We start from the raw sequence: 15,000 nt of genomic DNA on the forward strand, positions 1-15,000 counted from the left end.
TGGAGGGATGGAGGGATGGTGGGATGGACAGATGGAGGGATGGAGGGATGGACAGATAGAGGGATGGAGGGATAGAGGGATGGACTGATGGAGGGATGGAGGGATGGAGGGATGGACAGATAGAGGGATGGAGGGATGGACTGATGGAGGGATGGAGGGATGGACAGATAGAGGGATGGAGGGATGGACAGATGGAGGGGTGGAGGGATGGACAGATAGAGGGATGGAGGGATGACAGATGGAGGGATGGAGGGGTGGGAGGGATGAACAGATAGAGGGATGGAGGGATGGAGGGATAGAGGGATGGAGGGATGGACAGATGGAGGGATGGAGGGGTGGGAGGGATGAACAGATAGAGGGATGGAGGGATAGAAGGATAAAGGGATAGAGGTTCCAGTGCACCGAAAAGCAATGAAAGAAAAAAAGACGACAGCAGCAAAACAAAAATCCCAAAAAACAAAGGCGTGCTCTGCCACCACCGTTCTCTAGCGTCACTTACCGATGACTCTCCTTCACCGCCACTCGAGCGCCGCAACAGACCCAGAACCGCAGGGCTGCTCGAACCCTCTCGTCTCTCTGGTCTCCCTGGCGGACTGCGGACGGACGCGTGGGCAGGGACTGACCGAGGGTGACCGGCGTCTGGCTACAACACACACACACACACACACACACACACTACATGTATCTATCACTACCGGACTGTATCCACATTGTGTGGAGGCGTTGTGTTGTACTGCGTAACTGTGAGTCATGTCACCAGGACCACTCCTGGGGGGTTGGGGTGGGGGGGGGCACATCCACATCCACTCTGTGACTACAGATGCTAAAGATGCGTTCCAGGACGAGTTCAAACCAAGTTTGTCTCCCACTCCATTTCCATATACTGTAAAACATTTCACTCTGTTTGTACTGTGTTGTATTTGCGTACGGGGGTTGAGGAGCAGACAGACAGACAGCTAGCTAGCTAGCCAGACAGACAGACAGACAGACTGCCAGACAGACAGACTGCCAGCTAGCCAGCCAGCCAGACAGACAGACTGCCAGACAGACAGACTGCCAGCTAGACAGACAGACAGACAGACAGACAGACAGACAGACAGACAGACAGACAGACAGACAGACAGACTGCCAGACAGACAGACAGACAGACAGACAGACAGACAGACAGACAGATGGAATGCCACCACCGCACTGAGAGAGGAGCTTCCTGTAACAAGGAATGACATCTGCCCAGCGACAGGTGACACCCGGCTGCCAGCTGGGCAGACACTGGCTGGCTGTCAGTCCCACCAATTAAAACCAGGAGGTGTAAGACACTACAGTACTGTACCGTACAGTAATGATGCCCTCCGGTTAGCTAGCTGATCACTGGGCCATTGTAGCTAGCTACAGTATGTACAGTAGCTCTATTTCTATAGAGTCTCTTCTAACTGTAAAGAAATGCTCTTGTTCTGGCTCTTGTTCTGGGTGCGACGTAGAGATGGGATGTTTTATATTCATATTCCCTCTCTTCCTCGCTCATTAGAACGGTAAAAGAGGTCCCAGCATGCATTCTTGATTGGGAGGCCGGCGTGAAAGTGCAGCGTGCTATATTATGGTAAATGGACTGCACTTACAGTACAGTATATAGTGCTTTTCCACCTTAGCGGCACTCAAAGCGCTTTACAATGTCCTCTCATTCACCCTTTCACACACACACTCACACACCAATGGCGGCAGCTGCCATGCAAGGTGCTAACCTGCTCATCGGGAGCAATTTGGGGTAAGGTGTCTTGCTCAAGGACACTTCGACATGTGGACAGTCGGAGCTGGGATTCGAACCGCTGACCATTGAACGAACCCGCTCTACCAACTGAGCTACAGCCGCCCCCTATTATCTGGCGAGGGTGGTCAGGGTGGTTAGTGAGGAGATGAGATCTGGCTCATATTGAACAACAGAGTAGGACCAGGGTTACACACACACACATGCACACGCACGCGCACACACACACACACACACACACACACACACACATCCATACAGTACACACACATGCACACACATCAAAACACACACTGAATATGACCTTGACACCCTAACGATCTGTGTCTTTGCTCCAAATGAGTTCACACACACACAGAGGTTTACAGTACAGCAGGATGAGTGGTCTCTTCATAGACATGATTGATTCATCATCATCATCATTATCATCATCATCATCACGTAGCTGGCAGATCTGTTGTTGTCGCTGCTGCTGTAGAGAAACACAGAGACTTGGCTGGTGTATTTTTAGCTGCCTAATAGACAAATCACTACTCCCTGTGTGAGGGAGATGGCACACTGAATATGCCTGCTGGATGTGTGTGTGTGTGTGTGTGTGTTTGTCTGTATGGTAGTGTATGTGTGTGTTTGGTGTAGTGTGTGTGTTTGGAAGTATGTGTAAGTATGTGTGTGTTTGGTAGTGTGTGTGTGTGTGTGTGTTTGTCTGTATGGTAGTGTATGTGTGTGTTTGGTGTAGTGTGTGTGTTTGGAAGTACGTGTAAGTATGTGTGTGTTTGGTAGTGTGTGTGTGTGTGTGTGTGTGTGTGTCTGTATGGTAGTGTGTATGTGTGTGTTTGGTGTAGTGTGTGTGTTTGGAAGTATGTGTAAGTATGTGTGTGTTTGGTAGTGTGTGTGTGTGTGTGTGTGTGTGTGTCTGTATGTATGGTAGTGTGTGTGTGTGTGTGTTTGGTGTAGTGTGTGTGTTTGGAAGTATGTGTAAGTATGTGTGTGTTTGGTAGTGTGTGTGTGTGTGTGTCTGTATGGTAGTGTGTGTGTGTGTTTGGTGTAGTGTGTGTGTTTGGAAGTATGTGTAAGTATGTGTGTGTTTGGTAGTGTGTGTGTGCGTGTGTGTGTGTGTGTGTGTGTGTGTCGGGGTCATCTTGGAGCTTGTGTTGAATAACTATTAGTTCTGGCTGCATGTTGGAGTCTTTGGGCCTCATTTAGAAAACTGCAGAAAATCCACGTTACTAAGCTTGCTTACTTAAAGCTACATGAGATATCTCGCCACTTTGGCGACCTCTCTGGTTGTGATGAAATCGGCACTGCGTTTTAAGAACCACACTTCCCACAATCCCCCACTCACTCGCTGTAATGATGGCAGGGGCGGGAAATCACAATCAACACTAAACTTGTCCCACGTGAGCGCGCGTCTTGGTCACGCCCATGATTGCCTATAAATGGTCAACGAACCGCCCCGTTCATCCATTCATAAACAGTGACTGCATGACGACACTGACGGTGGTTTCAGGGTAAAACAGAAGCTCTCACAGCGGAGGTTGAAGCCAGACTGGCGTGGTGGTTGAATGAAAGCCGTCGGCCTCATAAACTGAACATCACAGGCTCAATCCCAATCCGCGTCACTGTGATAACAATGTCAGTCAACAATATTAGTCGAAAGTGCATCAGTTTAAATGCAATTTGTCCTACGGTTTGCCGTATTATTTATGAGAATGTAATAACATGCAAGTATTGTATAGGCTAAGTGATTAGGCATATCCTGCTTGGTGGTTGACCTTTGCCTATCCTTAATTAAACACAGCGGTTCGCTCTAATTCCTCGGGATCATTGACTCACAAACTAATTCCTCAATATTGTTCGATTACAAATTAAAATATTATCCCGGATACACTACAATACAACATGACTGAGGGGTTCTTTTACAAAAACCTACATCTCCGTAGGCCTATACTGCCCATTAGAGGTGATGGTTTAAAATAGTACAGGCCTACATTTATCTCTTGATATAATGTTCATCAAAAGAGTGACAACATGCATATTCGCGAAAACATTCACACGTCCTAATTTATTCAATAGCACAGCACAGTTGAACTTCTCAAAACAAACCGTCTCTGCTTCTGCGCCAGAATTACTGATAAACGCCACACGTCTCCTCATATTCAAGTTATATTCAGAGAGGTATATAATATATATAACCTAATTGAGAGGTAGGCCTATAAGGGAGAGGTAATGTCAATTTATTTTACACAAGGTATAGCCCATCAATTTCACAGCTTTTCGAGCTTCATCGCAGTTTGTCATTTCTCCGGAAATGTACTTGCGTGTGGGTCAGAGTGTGCGTGGAGAAGCGCACATTTTCAAGTTCATTTTTTATAAATACCGAAGGTTGCTTAGAAAGTGGCGTACGCATGCTTTTGTACTTCCGCAGCGTTTATGAATGAGGCCCCTTGAGTCTGTAGACTAGAGGGAGGTTAAGGGGTTAACTCTCTACACTCAACACTGCTGTGGGATTAGAGACTCTGCAGTCATAACTGTGTGTGTGTGTGTGTGTGTGTGTGTGTGTGTGTGTGTGTGCGTGCGTGCGTGCGTGCGTGTGTGTGTAGCCCACCACATGCCGTTTTACTGACATTACGGAGGAGTAATTTAGCATAATGTCATCCATATGAATGCTATAATGATGTTGATCTGTGACTCATCACTCATTTCATATATGAAAGGTCCCTGATGAAGGAACTGAACACTGCCTTTCTACAGTATGGACACACTCTCTCTCTCATACACACACACACACACACACACACACACACACACACACACACACACACACACACACACACACATCGATATCACACACAGAGAATCAGCAGGATTTCACAGAGGCCACATTCTGCATTAAAAAATGACCGTTTTCAGCTTAACAATATCCTGCTCTTCTTATTGCTTTTAGAAATCATGTGTTTTCAGAGCTTAGAATATTACAGCCTTAGAATCTTAGAATGTGTCCTGGTCCAGGAGAGGGCTTTTGAATGTGGACCAAGGTCTGTGCTCTCAAAGCTAGTCACAGCCAGACTGTCACATAACACGATATGGCTATTGGCTACCCAGCCTGTCAATCTGTAAATATGGTCCCGCCCCCGCCCCACCCCCGTCTGCTCTCTCATCGTCATTTATATGGCGACACAAGATCACATGACCACTTTAACTATGTACCTGATGTTTGTTATACAGTATTTCTCTCTTTATTATGTGGGATTATACAATGTTTTACTGTGAGGTGATGATTGTATGTATATCGGACTGTGCGATATCCGTGTACAATTATGCTGTCTGTGTATTTATCTATCAGATTCCCTGTATGAGATGGTGTTATTTATAAGTGATGTAAAAGCAGTGAAATGTTCCTTTAACACTAACAGACACACACACGCACACACACACACACACACACACACACACACACACACACACACACACACACACACACACACCTATCATTGTATTGGTTGGTACTGTATATGAACAAATGACTCAATGATTCTATATGCCTTGACTCCCATGTGATTGACCCCGCATACAGTACAGTACAGTACAGTACCCACGCTTGTTTTTCACATGTTTAATTCTCTGTTGTTCAGCTCACTCGCCCACTTGATTTCCCCATCTCTCTTTCTTTCTCTCTTTCTTTCTCTTACACTATCTCTCTCTCTCTCACACACACACACACACACACACACACACAAACATGCATATGCAAGTACACACATTTTTTTTTAATCCAACCTGTCACACCTGTAGAGTTGGATCCTTCACATTAAAGGGGTAATGTGTTATTTTAAAGGGGTAATGTGTTATTTTGGACATTTAGCCCTATGTGTGGTCTTCTAACATGAACCTGAAACATAATTTCACTGATCGTTCCAGTATTGAGCTAGCAGCAGTTTTTCTGCAGGCTCTTACTGGGCTACAATGGCAGTCAGTGTGGCACTTGTAATCCGAATATTTTGACATGTTTGGAATGGCTTGGACATGAGCATTCCCCAAGCGCTTGTTTTCACTGCTCCCATGGAGGACTTTATGCAAGTCATTGTGATACATTTCACAGGAGAGCATGCTGAGATTGGTAAGATTACACCCTGTGCTTCCTTGACTCTGAAAAGCACATTTATTGTAAATGGATGTGCGGGTACCCCATTGACTTCCATTGTAGCCCAGTGAGAGCCTGCATTAAAAACGTCAGCTACTGTAGCTCAATACTGGACTGATCGGTGCCGTTATTGTCTCTATGTTTCAGGCTCATGGTAACAAGAAGGAGCCTCACTCTCTTTCCTCTTCCTCTCCCCTCCCTCTCTCCCTCCCTCCCTTATTCCTCTTCCTTTCTCTCTCCCTTTCCCCTCATACTCTCTCTCTCTCCTTCCCCTCTCTCTCTCCATCAGTAATTAAAATGAAAGGGGGGGGGGGTTAATCATTCTTTAAAAACCCTCTTATTCCCTCTTCTAGAAGAAACGGAACACATCTGATGTTATTTTTCCATGGCAGAGGTAGCTGGCTCTGTGGTGTGACACGATGTTTCTGGCATGCAGTTACCCTCCTCGCCCCCCTTGGCTCACAGCCCTTTGTTTAACCCCCCCCTAAATGGGTCACGACATCACAGGTCTGACTAATCTCCAGACAACCAAACGGCCTTAAATTCCCTCCTCCTCCTCCTCCTCCTCCTCTCCCCCCCACTCCTCCTCATACAGACCTCCCTGTGTATGTCCTGATGTAGATAGACCTGTATAAAGAATTCAATCATTGCAGGACATCACTAATGTACATGTATGTGTTTAGGCCCAGACATCTGCTCTGCTTCGCCAGTGGCTGCTATCGCTTAAAGAGATTTCCATTTTCTGGTGGCTGTTTTGTTTTTTGTCTTTTTTTTGCACTGTTTGTTGTTGTCGTTGTTGTTGTTGTTGTGCACTATTGTCAAACAAATGAAACAAATATTAAAACGGATCTTCTCCAAGGTGTGGAAACCCAACACTATGTTCCTCTACAACATGTCACACCGCTGCTGCAGGTTCAGTCGTGTTCCTGAACACGTTGGCGCTTTTCCACTTGAAAGCTTCTGTCATCCCCGTCCGGCACATTTTATTTTTGTTTTCTGGTGTTCAAATTAAAGCGTGATGGATTTTGTAAATACGACTCGAGCCGCCTGCTCTCTCTCTCAGGTCTCTCGTTCCACGGCGTCTCCGTGAAGGCAGGCTTGTTTCATCTGGGTGAATTTCCTGCTCCTTTCTCTGCTGCCTACATAGACGTACAGTATACAGTATAAACAACACAGCGCTGCAGATGATATTATCCACGGTAAATATGGGCCCTAGCATGCTATTATATAATACGGTTCAGTATAACACACACTGATGCACCGTTAACTGTATAGGATGGCACTTACAGTATCTGTAACTAAAGCCCCACCACCTCTGATGTACGGTTGGACCATCTGTCTCGTCACCTCTCTCTCCCCCTCCCTGTTCCTCGTCCATCACCCCTATGTGACTCATTTGTTAACACTCTGGAACTGAACAGATACATGTGCAGAATACAACATGTACACAATAAAAGCACACAGTAATACAGAACAGACGACTCCCCCCACACACCGACTTCTAACTCCCTCTTTACCTACTTGAATTCCATTCCTGTGCCTACTGTGCTGCACTTTGGATAATTATAGTATGACACAGGCCCCTCCTCCTGACCAGGGCCCTTGCCAGGCGCCATTATGACAGTAATAGACCGAACCCCTGCAGACTTGTCCATGGTTACCTCCGGCGCAGTCTTTATGAACTGTGTGCTCTGTTTTTAATTAAACTTTCTTTGTGATATTTTTATAACGGCTCCTGCAGAGGAAGTAGTTACAGGAAGTAGAGTACAGCGCCTCGACATCTGATCCACGCTATTGTAAAGCTCTTCAATGTGATGTTCTGACCCGCTGAGCTCGCTGGGCAGAACGGCACAGTACATCAGGAAGGTCAGGGACTCAAATTCCACTTTCTCCACATATACAGAGAATACACTGCATGTACACACTGACTGAGCTGCTAAACACTCTAAGAAAAGGTTCTACAGAGAAGCATCAGTAACAATATTAGAACCTTCTTTAAAAAACGTTCCAGGCTCCAAACAGAACCTCTTTTACTGTAGCTCCCTATTCGATTCCCTTTGGAGTTCTAGATGGCTCTTTCTGAAATGAAAAGGGGAAAAAGGGTATAGAATCTTATGAAAAGGGTTCTATCTTTTTGGAGTAGAAATGTAGAAAAGTAGAACATGGGTAAAAGCATCTGCTGTTCTAAACATGTTCAGTATTGCAGAACTGTGTGTGGCACTGTGGGCACAACAACCTGCAGGGTATTGTGAAGCACATGACCGGAGTATTCTAGCGAGAGAGAGTGATAGAGTCAGACAGAGAGAAAGACAGTTTTATTGTGAAGTGTTTTCCCTCACCACTCTGCGGTCTCCTTGACTACGCCTCTTCCCCTGCACTTTCTCGTCCCCGCGCCCGACCGCAAGGACTAATGGCGTGTTCCAGGCAACCCGTGTTTTTCCAACCTTCTACACGTGAAAATGCACTGGAATGGCAGTCAAACCCGTGACTTCCCACCCGTGAACTCGTACCAGAACGATGTACTCACAGTTGCACTCTCTGACGTCACACAGCCCTCTAAACAAGATGGCAGCCCACATGGGTACGGTGACAAAGATAACTTAAGAGCAACGCAAAGTAAATTTGTACGTTGTAATCAAAATAATACAAACTATTATGCACTACAATCTGCTATGTGTATGTAATGATGCCCAAATATGTTGACAAGAGATAGCTAGCTAGCTAACATTAAGGTAAACCATGAACTTGACCATGCAAACGGCGAAAAGTCGATGATGTCAATAAATGAAATTATGTAACGTACGATTTCTTAGCATAGCGAAATTAGACATACAGTGTTTACCTTGCCAGCTCTGACAGTGTGCCAAATCTCAAGCTTTTGCCATATTGGCTTGTTTACATTTATCCAGAATTCCACGCACTCAGACAGTTTGCCTGGAATGCTACGTCGTGAGTCGTGACTTGAAGTCGTAACTTAAGCCTTCTGTACACTGTACGACTGAAAAAATCTTAGATCGGGGATCCCTTCCCACTGTACGACCGGGACTCCGTCTCAAGACCATACGACCATACGACGTGTGTATTCACACTATACGATTTGTATTCACACTATACGATTTCTGTCAGCCCCGATTCCACCCACGATTCATCTTGGCTGAACTTCTACGTGATTTGCGATCTACGACAAAAATATCTGACATGCCAGATATTTTGTCGGGACGTTGTAGCCTCATCGTAGAACGTCGTAGCGATGAATCGCAGATCGTACACCTTCTCGCACTGTGCGACTTGCGAGTCCCCATTTTGCATACGATGAGCTACGATTGTCTGTGACAACCCACGACCACCTTACGACCTCAGAATCGTGGGTTTTATCGTATAGTGTACATGCGGCTTTACAGGCTCAAAATCCTATCTGGAACGCGGCATAAGGCCCAGCGGCGGTGAGATTGTGACGTCATCAACGGACAGAGGCCAGGGAGGGAGAACAGACGTCCACCAGGGGTAGAGAAAGATAGGACAACAGAATGATAGGAAGATGGAAAGAGAGAGGGAGGTGCAGTCTGTGAATGGGGAAAGAGAACATTTTAGGCCGCTGTGGTTGCTCACCTCCATGACCAGGCCGGGATCAGAGAGGAGGACTCGGAAGGCTCTGCTGTGTTTCGCTGCGCTGGGGATTTTTTTGCCGTACAAACAGTGAGACGTGAAACTTACTTAAATCTGATTTGCGAGAGAGTGAGAGAGCAGACATGCATGATTCGATCCCAGGCCTAGAAATCTTGAAGATATAAACTCTACCTCAAGATGTGCCTCTGGGTTTGATGGATGCGAGTCTAGTCTGATAAAAATAGTCCTGGAGCCTAACACACTTTATTTTAATGCAAACTTGCAAGGTCGCCTAACCCCCAGAGAGTTGAGGATAATACACTCAGAGACAGTTTCCGTTATAATAGGGAATAAACAAGGTGTCAGCTCCTGCATGGTCTTATCTTGGTTAATAAGCGTCCCTTCCACACAGTTCTTGGCGTACTACCAACAGTGCCTTTCTTTGTTAAGGTGGAGGTTGGACCCAAAATGCAGACGGCAGGCAGCGCTGGTTCAAAAAGGGGGTTTTAATTACAAAACTCAAAACCGAGGAACACTAGGAGCGACAATGAACCGACAGAAAAAAAGGAAACAGGAGGGCACAGGAGGGAACAAAGAACTACAGTACGTACAGGTGTGCAACAAGACATAACGAGTCAGGTGCAGACAATCACCCAGACAAGACATAACGAGACAGGTGCAGACAATCACCCAGACAAGACATAACGAGACAGGTGCAGACAATCACCCAGACAAGACATAACGAGACAGGTGCAGACAATCACCCAGACAAGGACATGGAGGGATTCCAACAAGACACCTACTCAAGGACAGAGGAACTAGGACACAAGGGAAGGGAACAGGGAACTAGGCTGGAACGGGGAAGAACTAGGGGAAACTAGAGGGGGGAGCTAGAGGGAACCAGAAAACTAAAGGAGGGGACTAGAACTAGGGACTAGGAACTAGAGAGGGGAGTTTAGAAACACAAGGAGGGGCTAGAAGGGAAGATTAAGCTAGAGGGACAGGAGTGGAGAGGGAACCAAACCTAGTGACCAGTGTGATCAATGTGTACAAAAGTCTCTGGGGGTAGTGCAGGGGCAGTCACTGGGAGGGGAGGTGCTCAGGGTCCAGGAGGGTCCAGTGAGCACAGGGTCAGGGACAGGTGTCCAGGCCGGAAACAGGGACTCAGGGTGAACCGGGGTTCCGGGGCAGGGGTGAGGGTCTGGACCGGGACCAGGGGTTGAGCTGGGGGGGAAAAAGGGCATAAAGAGTCCAGGGGCAGGGATGCGCGTCCGGGACACTGGAGCTCAGGGTCCAGGGGTAAGGGTCCAGGCTGTGAGCAGGGGGCAAATGGCCAGGGCCATAACATTCTGCTCATTAAACTTACCTCCTGTACTCCACTCCCACCTCAAACATTATCTCCTGTCTGCTAGATCTTCCCTAATGCCTAAATACACAACCAGCAGTAATGGTAAGCGTGAACATTGACATGTATTGACAGCTTAAATACATGCGCTCTAGCGAGCTGAACTAATGCTATGACAGTTGACAGTCAGCTGGTGGTTAGCGTCATTACGGGGTGTGACTGATTAACCTCTGCCGAATACCCCGGCCGTGACGTTCGTGCCTCGCCTGAAGTTAAGTCAGAGACTTCATTATTACAGAATCTGCAGAGAAATTATACATTGTCTTCCGCAAAGTAGTCCCCCCCTCAGAGTTAATGCACTTCTGCATTCGCTTCTGCCACCCATGGAAGCACTTGGCAAAGCCCTCCTCTTTGAGCCCCCTTAGTTCCCCACTCACGCTGGCTTTGATCTCTTCCACGGAGGTGGGTGGCAAAAGCGAATGCAGAAGTGGATTAACTCTGGGGGGGGACTACAACTGTGACAAGCTACCCCTGCGACACTCTACAAAACAGCCTGTCACAGAAACACTGATTGAGTGAGGTGAACAATATTATACCAGAATAGTCGTGAGATATAGGGGCAACACAGGGATATCATTGTTTTTTTCAATTCAAATAGAGGCATGAGCGTGGCTGACACAATCCGGGGACTTTTCGGTCGCACACACACACACACACATATACAGTATATATGTTTTATCCCAATAATATATTACTATTACAATACCTAATGGAAATGTTCCTTGTCATAATTGTGTACAGTACTGTACATTGTTATTATATTTATAAGAGTAATTAATTCAGCCATCTGAAATCTGGTGGTGACATCAAGGTTAGAGGGAGAATCACATGTAGATACTGTATGTGGTTTATCTGTTAAAATGTCCATGCAACTTACACTATGTTGGGAAAACAAACTGACTTACTGTACTTACGCCTATTACCCCTTCTGGGGCAAACGCCGCCAACAATGGTTCTCCAAGCATCCTGGGCCTGAGCCAGCCTCTCCAGCTGGGCCCCGTCTTCTGGGCATCAGCTTCCAGGTCTCGGGGCCACGTGCTGTCTTAGGGCCATGTGATGTCTTGGGGCCACGTGATGTCTTAAGCTATGTGATGTCTTGGGGCCATGTGATGTCTTGGGGCCATGTGATGTCTTGGGGCCATGTGATGTCTTGGGGCCATGTGATGTCTTGGGGCCATGTGATGTCTTGGGGCCATGTGATGTCTTGGGGCCATGTGATGTCTTGGCGTCAGGTGATGTCTTGGCGTCAGGTGATGTCTTGGCATCAGGTGATGTCTTGGGGCCATGTGATGTCTTGGGGCCATGTGATGTCTTGGCGCCAGGTGTTCCATGGTCGGCCTCGCTCTCTTTCTCCGTGGGCGTTCCACCTGAGAGATTGTCTTGTGATGTTCGAGGATGTTTTATGAGAGTGAAAACAAAACAAGAGCTAAAAACAAAACGAGAGTTAAAAAAAAGGATATGTGAACATAAGTGTTCTATTTGTTCGTAATCATGATGAGAAATGATCAGTGGCGAGGCTTTCCAATAGTCATGACCACAGCTTGAGCGAATTACCGTATGGGAGTTGAGACAGTGAATAGGCCATGGAGAGGTGGAACTATAATGACAGAATGTTCCTCAGAGGGAAACATATTGGATGCGCTCTGCTAGGTATCCTCATTCCCAATGGTATCAATGAGGAGATTCCATTAGTTTTCTATGACATGTAGACTATGTGCATCGTGCTTCATAATTTCTTATGCTTTCTTTTGTTTTTCTGTTATTCTTGGGAATTGCAATTGTAATTGTGAATGATTGGATACACCTGTTGTTGATAACGGTGCCTATTAACACACCTGTGTCAACTGATTATGTGCTTCTGATTACCACACCTGTGCTAACAGATTATGTGCTTCTGATTAACACACCTGTGCTAACAGATTATGTGCTTCTGATTACCACACCTGTGTCAACAGATTATGTGCTTATGATTACCACACCTGTGTCAACTGATTACATTGCTATTATAAACGCTGAGGGAGGGCACTGCCTGAAACGTGGCAAATAAAGTAAACTAATGAACTTGGAGGGCTGCCTATTCTCTTTTTCATAGCCCCAATCTTCATAGCCCCCCCTCTGCTGGAGGCCTACAGGCATGGTCAGGTTTAGTGTAACTAGGTCGAGCCGGCAGGCGGTGAGAAACGGTGACAATCCCCGACAATACTGTAACCGTCCACTTATCTTTTCAGCTTGTCTCAGCGGAATGACAGCAATTTGTTGTGTCAAAGCGTAGCAGCCTGTCCAGCTGCCAGATGGACCTAGCTGGCGTCTTAAGCACATTCACGATTCATTTTTTTCTCCTTTCCCAGTGAGAATTTGTTGCGGGAATTGTTATTTTCAAGGCTGGTGTGTGTGTGTGTGTGTGTGTGTGTGTGTAGGCGCTGCAGTCTGCATACTGATGGGGTTGGTGCTAGTTCACTCAGTCAGGAGACCTACTGTACAGTATATTCTGTAGTTGTATGCGTTCCTTCTTGGACAAATTGTTCTCACAACCCCCTTGTGGATACAGTAGCAGTGCAGCAGTAGGAATAAGTGCTCAAATGCAGGGCGTCTTCGAAAAAAGTGTTTGTGTAGCGACTGGGTTTTTAAAGCTCATCTCCAGCCGGTTTGTTGTTTTTTCTAGCCGATCGATAAGTCTAATTTCCACATGACCCCGTATTTGTGTCTGCTCCTGACCTTAACCGCAGCCAGTCTTTGGCTGTCAGGACCCCGCCCTGTGTGTGTGTGTGTGTGTGTGTGTGTCCGCGTGCGTGCGTGCGTGTGTTTGTCAGCCCTCCTGCCCTCACTACTATCGACAGACTCCTAATGGCCCTGCCTGTCCTAGTTTAATGGTCGGGCAGGAGTGTAGGGCGCCCTCAGGGGTCCTCCAGCGAGCCTGTGTGTCAGGCCCAGTGACCCTCCTCCTCCTCCTCCTTTCCTCCTCTCCTCTCTGCTCTACTCCCCCTTGGCTCCTCTCCACTAGGTTTGCCGCGGTTGTCGGTGTTACCCATGTTACTCGGTGTTCGGGCGTACACCGTGTATTCACCGAGTCACTACTTAAACACCGCCACACCGTTGTTTTACCTATTTAGTTTAATTTTCGCATATCAGCGCCTGCTCATCAAGCCCAAACAAGTGTCTGATCTGCCCCTCCGCATGCACACACAGCACAGAGCGGTGTAGAGGAATAGAAGAGGAAGGTTATGGCTGCAGCCTCTCGTGGCTAGCTAGCCTAGCTAACGTTAAAAGCTAACCTAGCCACCGAGGAGTGGCTGTTGCTGTAAGCTCGCTGGCTAGCTTATTCTAGCAGCCTATTCTCTCGCCTATTCTAGTAGTTAAGCAGCGTTTCGCTCATAACTAACATAGCTGCGGCAATTTACTACTCTCCACCTCTCCTCTCTGCTCTACTCCCCCTTGGCTCCTCTCCTCCTCTCCTCTTTGCTCTACTCCCCCTTGGCTCCTCTCCTCCTCTCCTTTCTGCTCTACTCCCCCTTGGCTCCTCTCCTCCTCTCCTTTCTGCTCTACTCCCCCTTGGCTCCTCTCCTCCTCTCCTCTCTGCTCTACTCCCCCTTGGCTCCTCTCCTCCTCTCCTTTCTGCTCTACTCCCCCTTGGCTCCTCTCCTCCTCTCCTCTCTGCTCTACTCCCCCTTGGCTCCTCTCCTCACCCTTGGCTCCTCTCCTCCTCTCCTCTCTGCTCTACTCCCCCTTGGCTCCTCTCCTCCTCTCCTCTCTGCTCTACTCCCCCTTGGCTCCTCTCCTCCTCTCCTCTCTGCTCTACTCCTCCTTGGCTCCTTCACCTCTCCTCTCTGCTCTACTCCCCCTTGGCTCCTCTCCTCCTCTCCTTTCTGCTCTACTCCCCCTTGGCTCCTCTCCTCCTCTCCTCTCTGCTCTACTCCCCCTTGGCTCCTCTCCTCCTCTCTCTCCGCTCTACTCCCCCTTGGCTCCTCTCCTCCTCTCCTCTCTGCTCTACTCCCCCTTGGCTCCTCTCCTCCTCTCTCTCCGCTCTACTCCCCCTTGGCTCCTCTCCTCCTCTCCTCTCTGCTCTACTCCCCCTTGGCTCCTCTCCTC

The 15,000-nt window shown here is 47.5% G+C and overlaps 1 protein-coding gene across 1 annotated transcript in view; it reads left to right on the top strand.

The window, feature by feature from the left end:
- pvrl2l (PVR cell adhesion molecule related 2 like) overlaps positions 1-15,000 on the top strand; it is a 54,094-nt gene that overhangs the window by 17,494 nt on the left and 21,600 nt on the right. The window lies entirely within an intron of this gene.

The sequence above is a fragment of the Borostomias antarcticus genome (genome assembly GCF_949987555.1).
Source record: "Borostomias antarcticus genome assembly, chromosome: 21".
NCBI classification, from domain to species: Eukaryota; Metazoa; Chordata; class Actinopteri; order Stomiiformes; family Stomiidae; genus Borostomias; species Borostomias antarcticus.